General features: G+C 43.9%; 1 pseudogene; it reads right to left on the reverse strand.

Annotated features, from left to right (window-relative positions):
* Positions 1-4,031: 4,031 nt before the first annotated feature.
* LOC136482021 (11-beta-hydroxysteroid dehydrogenase A-like) lies at positions 4,032-11,350 on the reverse strand (annotated as a pseudogene).
* Positions 11,351-11,569: the final 219 nt, after the last annotated feature.

The following is an 11,569-nucleotide window of genomic DNA, read 5'->3' on the forward strand; positions in this document are numbered from 1 at the left end:
TCATAAGCATTCCAAGATGTCACTTGTCTCGATGGCCCCTCCGCCAACCTACTGATGGTAATAGAGTCTATGGTTTCTCTAGGCGGTATGTTTTGGTCCTTCAACCATGTAGTTAGTCGTTGCTTGTGTTGTTTCATGACCCAATCATCCGAACGGTCATTTCTCTCCGCCATAATGATAGCCAAGTGTTCATCAATATACGGTTGCATCAGTTGTGTACTCTGCAAGACACTGTAATGCGCCCGACTCACCTCTTTATAATCATGGTCGATGAACACTTTTCTACCACTGGTGCCCTTCCCAGCCAGCCTACCCTTGTGACGAGAATCGGGTTTACCAATCCCTTTCTGTACTTTTAGGTACTCTTGACAGCACTCGACGACTTCTTCAGTATTGTAACCCTCTATCATGGAGCCCTCTGGGTATGCTCGATTATGCACGTATCGACTTAGAACCGACATGAACCGCTCATAGGACCACATTTCATGCAAGTAGCAAGGGTCAAGCGCCTGTATTTGATGAACCATGTGAATCATGAGATGTGGCATTATATCAAAAAAAGTAGGAGGTAAACACATCTCCAGTTGGTTTGTGTCTCCACCACAAATTTATGTAGGTCACTTAGCTCTTCCTTGCCAATCGTCTTCTGTGAGATCTTCAAAAAGAAGTAGCACATGCGGGTGATGGCCATTTTCAAGAACTCTGGCTTTATAGCCTTGATTGCAATAGGTAGAAATACTGTCAGCATCACATGGCCATCGTGAGCCTTGCAGTGTGTTATTGACAAGTCCTTCATCGACACTAGCTTCTTCATATTTGCTGAAAACCCAGTTGGGACTTTGATCCCTCTCAGGAAAGTGCATATAGCTCTCTTCTCGTCTGGTGTTAGGTTGAAGCACGCCGCGGGCAAAGTGTATTTTCCATTAGCCTTAGGTACCGGGTGAAGCTGTGGCATCACGTTTAGCTGCACCATGTCTTTCCGTGCTTTCATACCATCCTTTGACTTGCCTGTGTCCATCAAGGTAGCAATGAGACTCTCAAAGACATTCTTCTGCATGTGCATAGCATTAATGGCATGGGGGACCTCCAAGTCTGGCCAATAAGACAGATACCGAAAAAAGATCGATTGTTTCTTGAAAGGTACGCCTTCGACAGGAGGTGTGCTTCTATCTCTGTTCGTCCCATCCGGATTCTTCTTTCCATAGACGACGCGCATGTTTTTCACCATTCTGTACACGTGTTCTCCGTTATGACGTCTCTCTGAAGGGGGTTCAATCTTCGGGGCGTTGTCATAAAATCTAAAGAATAATTTGCTATGGTACTTGTGACTTATCTTTAAGAAGCGTCGGTTCCTTAGGTAAACTATCTTCTTGGATGCATCCAGGTACACCCATATAGTACAATCCAAGCAAACCAAGCATCTCGTCTTCCCTTTGATCTGTCCAGACAAAGCAAACAACGCGGGGTAATCATTGGTAGTAACAAATATTATTGCTCTACATATGAAGTCCTCCTTTCGGAACGCATCGTACATCTTCTCCCCATGCCTCCATAGCCTCTCCATTTCTTGCATCAAGGGCTCGAGGAACACGTCTATATCAATGCCTAGTTGTTTAGGGCCAGAAATAAGAATAGTGAGGAGAAGGTACTTTCTCTTTTGACACAGCCATGTTGGGATGTTGTACATGGTCAAGATCACTGGCCATGTGCTGTGGTCGCTCATCCTCTCATTGAAGAGATTCATTCCATCGGTGCTCAAGCCAAACCATACATTCCTTGGGTCATCGCTGAATTCTTTGTGCTTCTCATCAAACCTTTGCCACTGACTACAATCAGCCAGGTGTGCAATCTTATCATCATCCACCTTGCGCTCATCATCCCACCATGTCATGAGTGCGGCTTCTTTAGGGTTTAGGAAGATACGTCTCAAGCGGTCAGTCACTGGCAGGTACCATATTACCAGGGTAGGAATTCTTCTCTACTTTGCATCGTTGCCTAATGGAGTGTCCTCTGGGGGCTAAGATTCTTGTACCACCTTTTTGGTACCCTTCTTATTCCTCTTTTTCCCCGTGGAGGGTTCGTCCCCACCGTAAAGGTCATTGTTCTTGTACCCGCTGGCCCCACACCGGGGACATTTATCCAGTGACTTGAACGTTTTGCCACGAAAAAGTATACAGTGGTTGGGGCATGTATGGATTTTTTCAACCCCCATTGTCAATGGACTTATGACCTTCTTCGCTTGGTATGTGTTGGTGGGAACTGAGTTTGATTGTGGCAGCACCCATGACAGGAGATGCAAAAGATCATTGAAACTATAGTCTGACGAGCCGTACTTAGCCTTCAGGATGAGCAGCTCAAGCACAAAACGTAGCAATGTCCAATGTATCGGACAACCCTTTTCAACACCATACACAGTCTCCTTCGATGCATTTGTCACCCTTTCCAAATTTTCTAGACCTTTCGGGCTATTTAGTAAAATCTCTGGTCCAAGGGCTCGAATCATGTCCTTCAAATCATCTTCATCCCCGACACGTGCTCCACCATCATTATTGGCACCACCTTCGTCGTTACCATCCCAACCACCAGCATCACCACCTTGTTCATTGCCAAACTCGAAATCCATTCATGCATCAAGCTCTGCTGAATATTGGGACAGAGATTCTATGGTTTCGTCGTCGTATTCCTCCTCATCCTCGTCATTAACAATAACCGTTTCACCATGATGAATCCACACTGTGTAGTCCTCAACAAATCCTCGCATAATCAAATGTGATCTGATGATAGTCACATCTGTCCATGCCATACGGTTCTTGCAATCTTTATATGGGCAAATAATGGTATCCTTATTCTCTTTTAATATTGTTGCATACTTCTTTGCGGCTTCAATAAATTTATCCACCTCTTCACGGAAACCTGCCTTGAACCTTAATGAACCATGCATCCAAGAGTTAATGTACTCCATCTTTTACAACAACAACAAAACAAACATTAAAGGAGTACTTATTTAGATATATATAAAAATAAAACAAATTAATAATTACTTGAGAATAATTGTATATACTTCTGATATATATGAATATAAATCTAATATAATTACATGAAGCATACAAACACACCATGGTAAAAGAAAATTAATTAACGGCACATTTATCCATAAATAATTAAAATACATATTTATTGATTACAATAAATAATTTCAAAGACAACAATTAGCAACAATTATAATTTATCCAATATCTTTCATACAAACCCTAGTCCAATTTCATCAAACATAAATTTACAAAAACGAAATTAATAAAAAAACCAAACCCTAGATCTAGATCCACATGCACATGAAACATCCATAAAACTAACTAATTGTTCACTAAAATAAAAAAACATGGACCAAATAAGGGTATGATCTTGTTTCCCTCCCTAATTTACCTTAATACATTTAAAAGTTGGGTCTAATTTGCTTCATAAATAGCTCAAGCACCATAGAAGAGAGAAAAATAAAACTCTAATTACTCACTAACTAACCATTAAAACTTTAAAAAAGTATAGAATAGCATTTTCTTACCTTCTACAACATCTCCACCAAAGGATTTGAGACCAAAACATTCCCCCCTTAGTAGAGCAATTTTTGGGAGGTGCCCAAGGCCTCCCCACCTTTGTTTCACGGGTTGGAGTGAGTGACCCGAAGAGGAAGAATGTGCTGCATCTGTTTTATATGGGGGGCATTTGTAGGGGCGGCTGGTGATTGAGCCGCCCCTACAAATCGGTGCTATAAATACGGGACCATTTGTAGGGGCGGCTCAATCACCAGCCGCCTCTACAAATAGCATTTTCAGGGGGTGGCTGGTGATTGAGCCGCCCCTACAAATCAGACACCATTTGTAGGGGCGACTCGTAACACCAGCCGTCCCTGCTGTTCCATTTGTAGGGGCAACTGGTGTCTGGACACCCGAACACGCCACTGTAAGGACGGCTCCATCACCAGCCACCCCTAAAAAAAATCGATCCGTTGCTAAAAATCGTTTTTTACGCAGTGATTTGCACCCACGCCCCAATATCACGGGGCGTACAAAGAAGCCACCAATAAACATTCGTATTAATTCACACATTGATCACTTGTAGTAAATGAAAGGAAGAGAAAAGGTAGAGAAAATGAAAAAAGAAAAGAAAGAAAACGAATAAAAAATACAGTGTTGATCGGACGCACACCCATTTCAATTTCACCCAGGCCTATTCATCCATCCCGTGCTAATCCAACAACAGAGAACAGACCATACATTTATATATAATATCTTTATCGTTATGGCTAACATGTTGACGAATTCAGTAAGTCAGTTAGCTGCCATGGCGGCCTGGGAGCGGATGGTGCTGGGGTAGAGGAACTTCTTTCCGCCGACGGCCTCCAGGATCTTCTTGCTGAGCGCGGCGCCGCCGTCCTGCCCGCCGGACTTGGAGACGTAGAAGGCCCGGGAGAACCAGTCCAGCAGCTCCGGCGCCGCGCACATCACCATGTGGAAGGCCCAGTACCAGCCGGGCCACGTCACGTAGTAGTCCCCCCCGGCGCACGCTGGCCACCACCACCTCCGCCAGCGACTCCGTCTTGCCCACCGGCATCGGTCCCACGTTGATCTGCACGCACAAAATCAAACGTTAGTTCAACTCCTCAACGTCTACGGAAAAGGAGGACGGAGGAGGAGGAGATGGAGCTCACGTCGCGGGCCTCCTCGTCGATGCCGACATGGCCGTCCTTCTGGAGGCCCTTGCCCTTGGTGAGGTTGGAGACGACGTAGCCGGGCATGAGGATGGTGACGCGGACGTGGGACCCCAGCTCAGCCCTCAGGGTCTCGTAGAACCGTATCACGGCACCTTTGCTTGCCTGCAAAATTATATATACAAAAACCAAAACCTGAGAATGAAATCCATGGCTAATCTTGCGAAAGAATTTCATTATGTTCATGTAGGGCCGCCGGCACCCTGCTGATTCCTACCGACTGACATAGCGTGCGACACATGGATCTGACGACCTAGCTAGCTTGGTAGCTGAACTACATTTTAGATGGCCAACCCAGATTCATCTATCTGTAATTGGTGGTACACCCACAAGGTGTTTGGTGAGCTGAATTTATGCTCACCGCGGGCTTGTTTGTACAGTTTATAAGCTACTTATAGTCAAAGTAAGATGAAATCAACAACTAAACGTCACGTTTTTCAACGGCTTAATATTCTGGCCACGCTTATTCTCACAGCACCCATTTATATTAAAAAGCAGAAGCTGGATCAGACCACCGCTTTTACTCTATTTGTACAGTTTATCTAGGAAGCGCTTTTCAGTACCAAACATGACATGTTCTTAGATTGAGTGATAGGATTTATAGGTTCCTTACGTTGTAGAAGCTCATCCGTGCTGTCGGGACCCTGCCGGCGACGGAGGCGGTGACCACGATGTTGCCCCGGCTGGCCTTGAGGTACGGCAACGCGAAGTAGGTCGGGTAGACGGCACCCCAGAAGTTGAGGTCCTGCAGCGGCCAGCCATGCGTAAACAATTAAACGTGCACGGACGACGACACGCAACAGAATGTTCAGAATTCAGAAAGTTGGCCATGAAAAACAAGCGCGCGCAACAAATTCTTGGCAATGAAAATGATTGACCAAATTGACTCCAAAAAGAAGTGTTTTAATTAGTCGAATTTGAGAGCTAACTGATTAATTCGCTCTGTAGCGTTGCAGGCACTAAAGCAAAGCACTGGACCCACCATTATCAGTATTGGAAAGAATACATATCATGGCGGTTAAGAGAATATAATGCACCATATAAAGAAGGGGTGTGCACGAGTGCGACGCATATCTAATCTAATAAGACTAAATAGGTCAACCTCTCAAAAGAAATAGAGGGGCCAATTAGTCTTTTCAGCTTCGGAAAAATCCTACTCTTTGCTTTTGCAATGGAGGGAAATACTTTATATGCGTAGCAATCTGTTATTTTCTCATGTCAAAGTTTCTACATACAGTATAATAATAGGCCGGACTGATTGAGTTGATGTCTTACAATCACATTATGGAAGGCGGTTATGTTGGTGATCTCTTCAAAAAAGCAGCTGGACCAGATCCCCGCGTTGGCCACCAGGTGATTCACTGCGGCAAATTAGAATTCTTCAAAATCAGTATTTGATATGAGTACCACGCGTCGCCATATGAATCAAGATATTTTAAGTCAGCTATAAATATAAAAGTTATAAACAGAATTGTGAAACATGTTTTAACTTGGCAGCTTTGTTTCACTATCAAACAAAGACAACTAGCTGCTGGCCAATTATTTTTGCTAACTGTGTATTCAAAACCAGTTTTGTCCATTTGTCCACTAGACTGACAAAGGACAGTCGTCCACGCGTAGGTGGTCAATGACAACAGTATTTAGACTATTTATGATGTTCTTGTTGATAATAATCTTTTAAATTACTTGACAGAATGGAGCAAGAAATTCGCAAGTTATGTTCAAAAACAAAATAAAAGCTGCAGGAGGTAGCCATGGCTTGCTATCTTCGGGGGTGTTTGGTTCTTTAGTCGCTCCTAAAATTCATGTCACATCAAATATTTAAATACTAATAAGGAGCATTAAATATAGATTAATTATAAAACCAATTACATAGATTAAGGCTAACTTCCGAGACGAATTTTTTAAGCCTAATTAATCTATCATTAGCACATGTTTACTGTAGCACCACGTTGTTAAATCATAGACTAATTAGGCTTAAAAGATTCATCTCGCAAATTAGTCGCAAGTTATGCAATTAGTTTCATAATTAGTCTATATTTAATACTCTATGCATGTGTCCAAACATTCGATGTGATAGGAATTTTAGACGTCCCTGTAGAAATCAAACACCCCCAAAGATAGCAAACCAAACATCCGGAATTTTGGATGTTTGTATTTGACAATTAGTGTCTAATTATGGACTAATTAGGTTCAAAAGCTTCGTCTCGCGATTTCTCACCTAACTGTGTAATTAGTTCTTTTTTTCGTCTATATTTAGTACTCCATGTATATGCCGCAAGATTCAATGTGACGGATACTGCACAAAATTTTTTTAATCTAAACGGGGCCAAAGTAGCTGAACGTTGCTTTCAACCAAAATAGGCTGCTATGACATTGATTCACTGCACTATCTCTGAAAGCGATTTGCTGTCACGTGCATAGTCATGGACCATCAGCTACCCTCAGCTGCCAGTGACAGAACCCTCAGCTGTCACGTGCATAGGCATAGCCCGCGTTCGGCTGTTCAATTCTCGGATTATTTCGGTATGTTTCAATTTATTCTCTCTCACAAAATACTATTGAATCATTTAGAACCATTTAAAATTCACTGTTACGAGCGTATCACTGCAGGGAATTTCATTAATTAGCTTAATTTCTAACTGCAGATAAAAAAGTCAAAATCTAGAAAGTCAGCTTCTAAGCGAAAAGCAAAAAACTGCAGATAAAAACCAAATAGGCTCTCAGATGTGTCGCATCAACACGGAGCACTAAATAACATGCTACACAGTTAATTAATTATGGACCTACGTGTTTACTACTCCGTCCCAGAATATCTGTCGTTTCCGATTTTCGTGCCACAAGTTTGACTTGATTTGTAGAAAATACGTACAACATTTGTATCTCCAAATAAATTTATTAAAAAATTAGATTCAAAGATCTTTCCAATAATACTAATTATGTACCATAAATATTAATATTTTGTAATATATATTTTATCAAAGTTGTTTCTCGGGAAGCGAAAGCGACAGATATTCTGGGACGGAGGGTGTAATTTACATTTTTTCAGTCTGCCAATAACATTAGTAGGAGCAGAAGGCTTCATCTAGTGTCTCTCCTCCTGCTGAATCATTTTCCCCTAAAAAAATGAAAGAAAGTCTTGACAAGCTACTACAGTACCTATCGCTTAATTTAGTGAGAGACCAAGAACTCCTCCTTCTCGACTGGGAGAGAGAGAGCAGCTGGAACGGAGCATTCGAGACACTTGCATGTTATTGTTCTCTTCGCTTGACTGATTAGTCGTAGCTAAAGTATTGTTGACTGATTTATTATGAAAAAAAAATACTGTTTGTTGATTTAAAAAAAATATGATTTATAAGACAAGAAAAAAGAACGATTATGCTGTGCAGTCCAGACGGTCATATATAGTAGTGTTATTACTGATCACTGCTGCCTGCAATTAATCCCAGCGCCGGCCATGTGTCACCAACCGGCAAGACATGATATAATAATATAGGAGTACTACTACTTCTACTGGCAGTGACACTTCCGGCCGCGGCCGGGCGAGCGTGTATGACCGGCTTACTGCCCACGTGACGTCCCTGTTAGTAGATTCGTAAATACTTCCTCCGTCCCAAATTATAAGTCGTTTGATTTTTTTTACCTCAAGTTTGATCACTCGTCTTATTCAAAAAATTTGTGCAAATATAGTCATATTTAAGTCATTCTTGAAGAACTTGTATTAACAAAATATGCCACGACAAAAGAAATGATATTTTGCACAAATTTTTGAATAAGACGAGTGCTCAAACTTGGTGTCAAAAAAGTCAAACGACTTACAATTTGGGATGGAGGAAGTATGTTATTAGTCCTACTCCTACCCACTCAGGTCTGGTTTAGATCATCTCCAAATTCTAAGTTTTTTCGCTCTCTCTTCGTCATATTAATTTTTGGACGTATGCATGAAGCATTAAATGTAGGTAAAAAAAATAACTAATTGCACAATTTGGTTGTAAATCATGAGACGAATCTTTTAAGCCTAGTTAATCCATGATCGGACAAAGTTTGTCAAATACAAACGAAACGTGCTACAATGTCCGGATTGCAAAAGCCTCGCTTGAAAGCAAATATAAAGCACAATGTCGAGAATCGTATGCATGCTATGCTACCTTATATATATATATATATATATATATATATATATATATATATATATATATATATATATATATATATATATATATATATATCTATATATATATATATATATATATATATATATTATAATATAGTAGTATATATGTATAAGTAAGTACTGACGTTTGCCGAAATGTGCGACGGTCTCCTCGACGGCGCGCTTGGCGTCGTCCACCTTGGTGATGTCGGCGGGGACGACGAGCACGTCGGGGGCGCCCAGGTCGCGCGCCGCCTTGGCCACGGCGCGCAGCGCGATCTCCGTGCGCGCCACCACCGCCACGCACGCGCCGTGCCTCGCGTACTCGTACACCAGGTGCTGAAAATTAATATAAAGAACAAGGGGAAACATATACATAAATAAATAAAATAGATAACGACGAGCTGTCATATTCTCGTGTATATATGCAGCGCTTGAGAGGGCACTGCTCCTACATACTGCTTCTGCTGTTGTTGTACAGCAGTGGTTCGTTCAGTACACCTTTGTTTTGTCCTCTCAATGCCCTGATTTTTTCTAGTTTGATGCGTACCCTTCCACTGCACTGTGTCTATGGGCCGATGAGGCACCGTCGAGGAATAATTAAACGGGGACGGAGAAGCGACGAGCAACAGCAGGTAATAAAGACACAGCAGTGTTACCGTGAGTGATTCAGGGGGGGCATAAATGGGCTTTTATTCTAGTGATGACTGTGGAGCCACGTGCGGTCTAACCCGCACTATACGCTACTGCATCTGCATGCCTCTCTGCATATCCGTGAACCGTTATGCAGCCAACTTCCCGGCCGGAGCCACCATGCTCGGCTGGGATCAGTAACCTTTGTTTCGGTCGTTACTCCTACTTTGTTGTGCACACGATAATGAAGCGAAAAAAAAAACATGTGCGACGACGACGATCAACATTCGACAAGCTAGCTAGCAGTTGCGTGGCCGTACGTGTTTTGATACTACAGTGCGCTTAAAGGGGCCGCCGTGGACCATAGCAGCCTTTATTCGTGAGGAAGATAAGAGTCAATTTGTGGCCTTTAAAGGGGCAACCATTTCAGTGCATTGGCACGTAGCTGTAGCTAGCATGCACCAACTCTACCACCTGGTGTGTGTGCGTGCCAGGCCCTGTGTCGCTTGTCTGTGTGTTTTCTCTCACTGGTAGGATCGGAGGTCGTCGGACTGAGGATCCCACAGGAGCCTGGGAATTCAGTTAATTGGAGGAACGTATACAACCGCAAGAAAGAGAAACCATATCGCTACGGGTACGGTGCAAATAAATTTCGAATTTATACTACCCTGCGGCAGCTAGGTTGTGTACGTGTGTGCAGAGAGAGAGAGAGAGAGAGTTAGTATTAGGAACCGTACTTGCATTTTCTTAAGACAATAGTCGTATCGTACCCACTAGTACAACATTGTTTAGTTTATTTATCTTCTTCTTCGTCCAGATTCAAAGCGCACAAAAGTAGGCAACCCAACCAATCAAAAGCTAGCATGCGATTTGAAAGACGCATGCATTGCACGCAGTTGAACAACCACGCGCCACCCTCTCTCCGGAAAGGCCACAACGTACCATTTCGTGGCACGCGCCCGAAGTAACCCAAACCCATCAAGGCAGTAGCAAGCACACTCTTGTACCGTATAGTACAGGTGCAATTCGTATGCATGTAAAAAGAAATACCAGCAACGAAAGTAAAAGCTATACACAGGAAAGTTAAACACAAAGCTAGCTAGATATATACAAAAGAGAAGTGGAAGAGAGATGTACGTTTCGAAATCCATAAAAGGTGTGCATGTAGTACATGCATGCAGGCGTAGTAAAAACTCGATCGGCCACTGCCATCCGGGCCGGCGAGTAAAGTCACTGCCCGAGAGAGGCCGTGGGCAGTCGCGTGCAGCTCGCAGTCAATACTCAATAGTAGCCGAGACTCACACAGCAAAAGGCCAAAGGCCAATATCACGGAAGAAGAGTGAGAGAGTAGCTGGCTGGCTGAGACGACTGACCTCGCCGATGCCGGAGGACGCGCCGGTGACGAGGACGACCTTGCCGCGGAGGTCCTCGCCCTTGGCGAAGGGGCGGACGCAGAAGCGCTTCAGGAGGCGGCACACGAAGGCGACGGGGAGGTAGACGAGGAGCACCAGCGTCAGGCCCACGTGCATGAAGCAGCTCAGCAACGCGTTCACCACACACTCCTTGCTCATCTTCCTTCCTTGCTTGTTTCTTTCCTTCCTTGGCTTGGCTGGCCGGCCGGCCTTGTTCCGATCCTTGGATCTCCTCTCCTGCCTGCCTCTGCACCACCGTACCCTAGCTAAGCTCCGATCCAACCAGCTGGGAGCCTGCCTGGGACGAACAAACTGAACGTACCACGGCTGGAGGCTGGTGGAGGATCGGAGGTGGCGGAGACGCGGGAGGCCGTGGCGTGTTATTTATGGGTGCCCGGAGAGGAGAGGCTCGCGGCTTGGGCAGGCCAGGGAAATTATAATGTGCATGTACGCTGGCGTATAAGATTTGGTGGCTGGCGCGCATGGCCGATGTGGCCGATGCAGCGACCTGCAGGTGGCTAGCTAGCTAGCTCAGACCGGGTCCAGATGCGTTGGATCGATAATGTTGCGACCACGAAGTGAGCCGGTGGCCGGAGTAAATGCCGG

This window comes from Miscanthus floridulus, chromosome 9, assembly GCF_019320115.1.
Source record: "Miscanthus floridulus cultivar M001 chromosome 9, ASM1932011v1, whole genome shotgun sequence".
Taxonomy (NCBI): Eukaryota; Viridiplantae; Streptophyta; class Magnoliopsida; order Poales; family Poaceae; genus Miscanthus; species Miscanthus floridulus.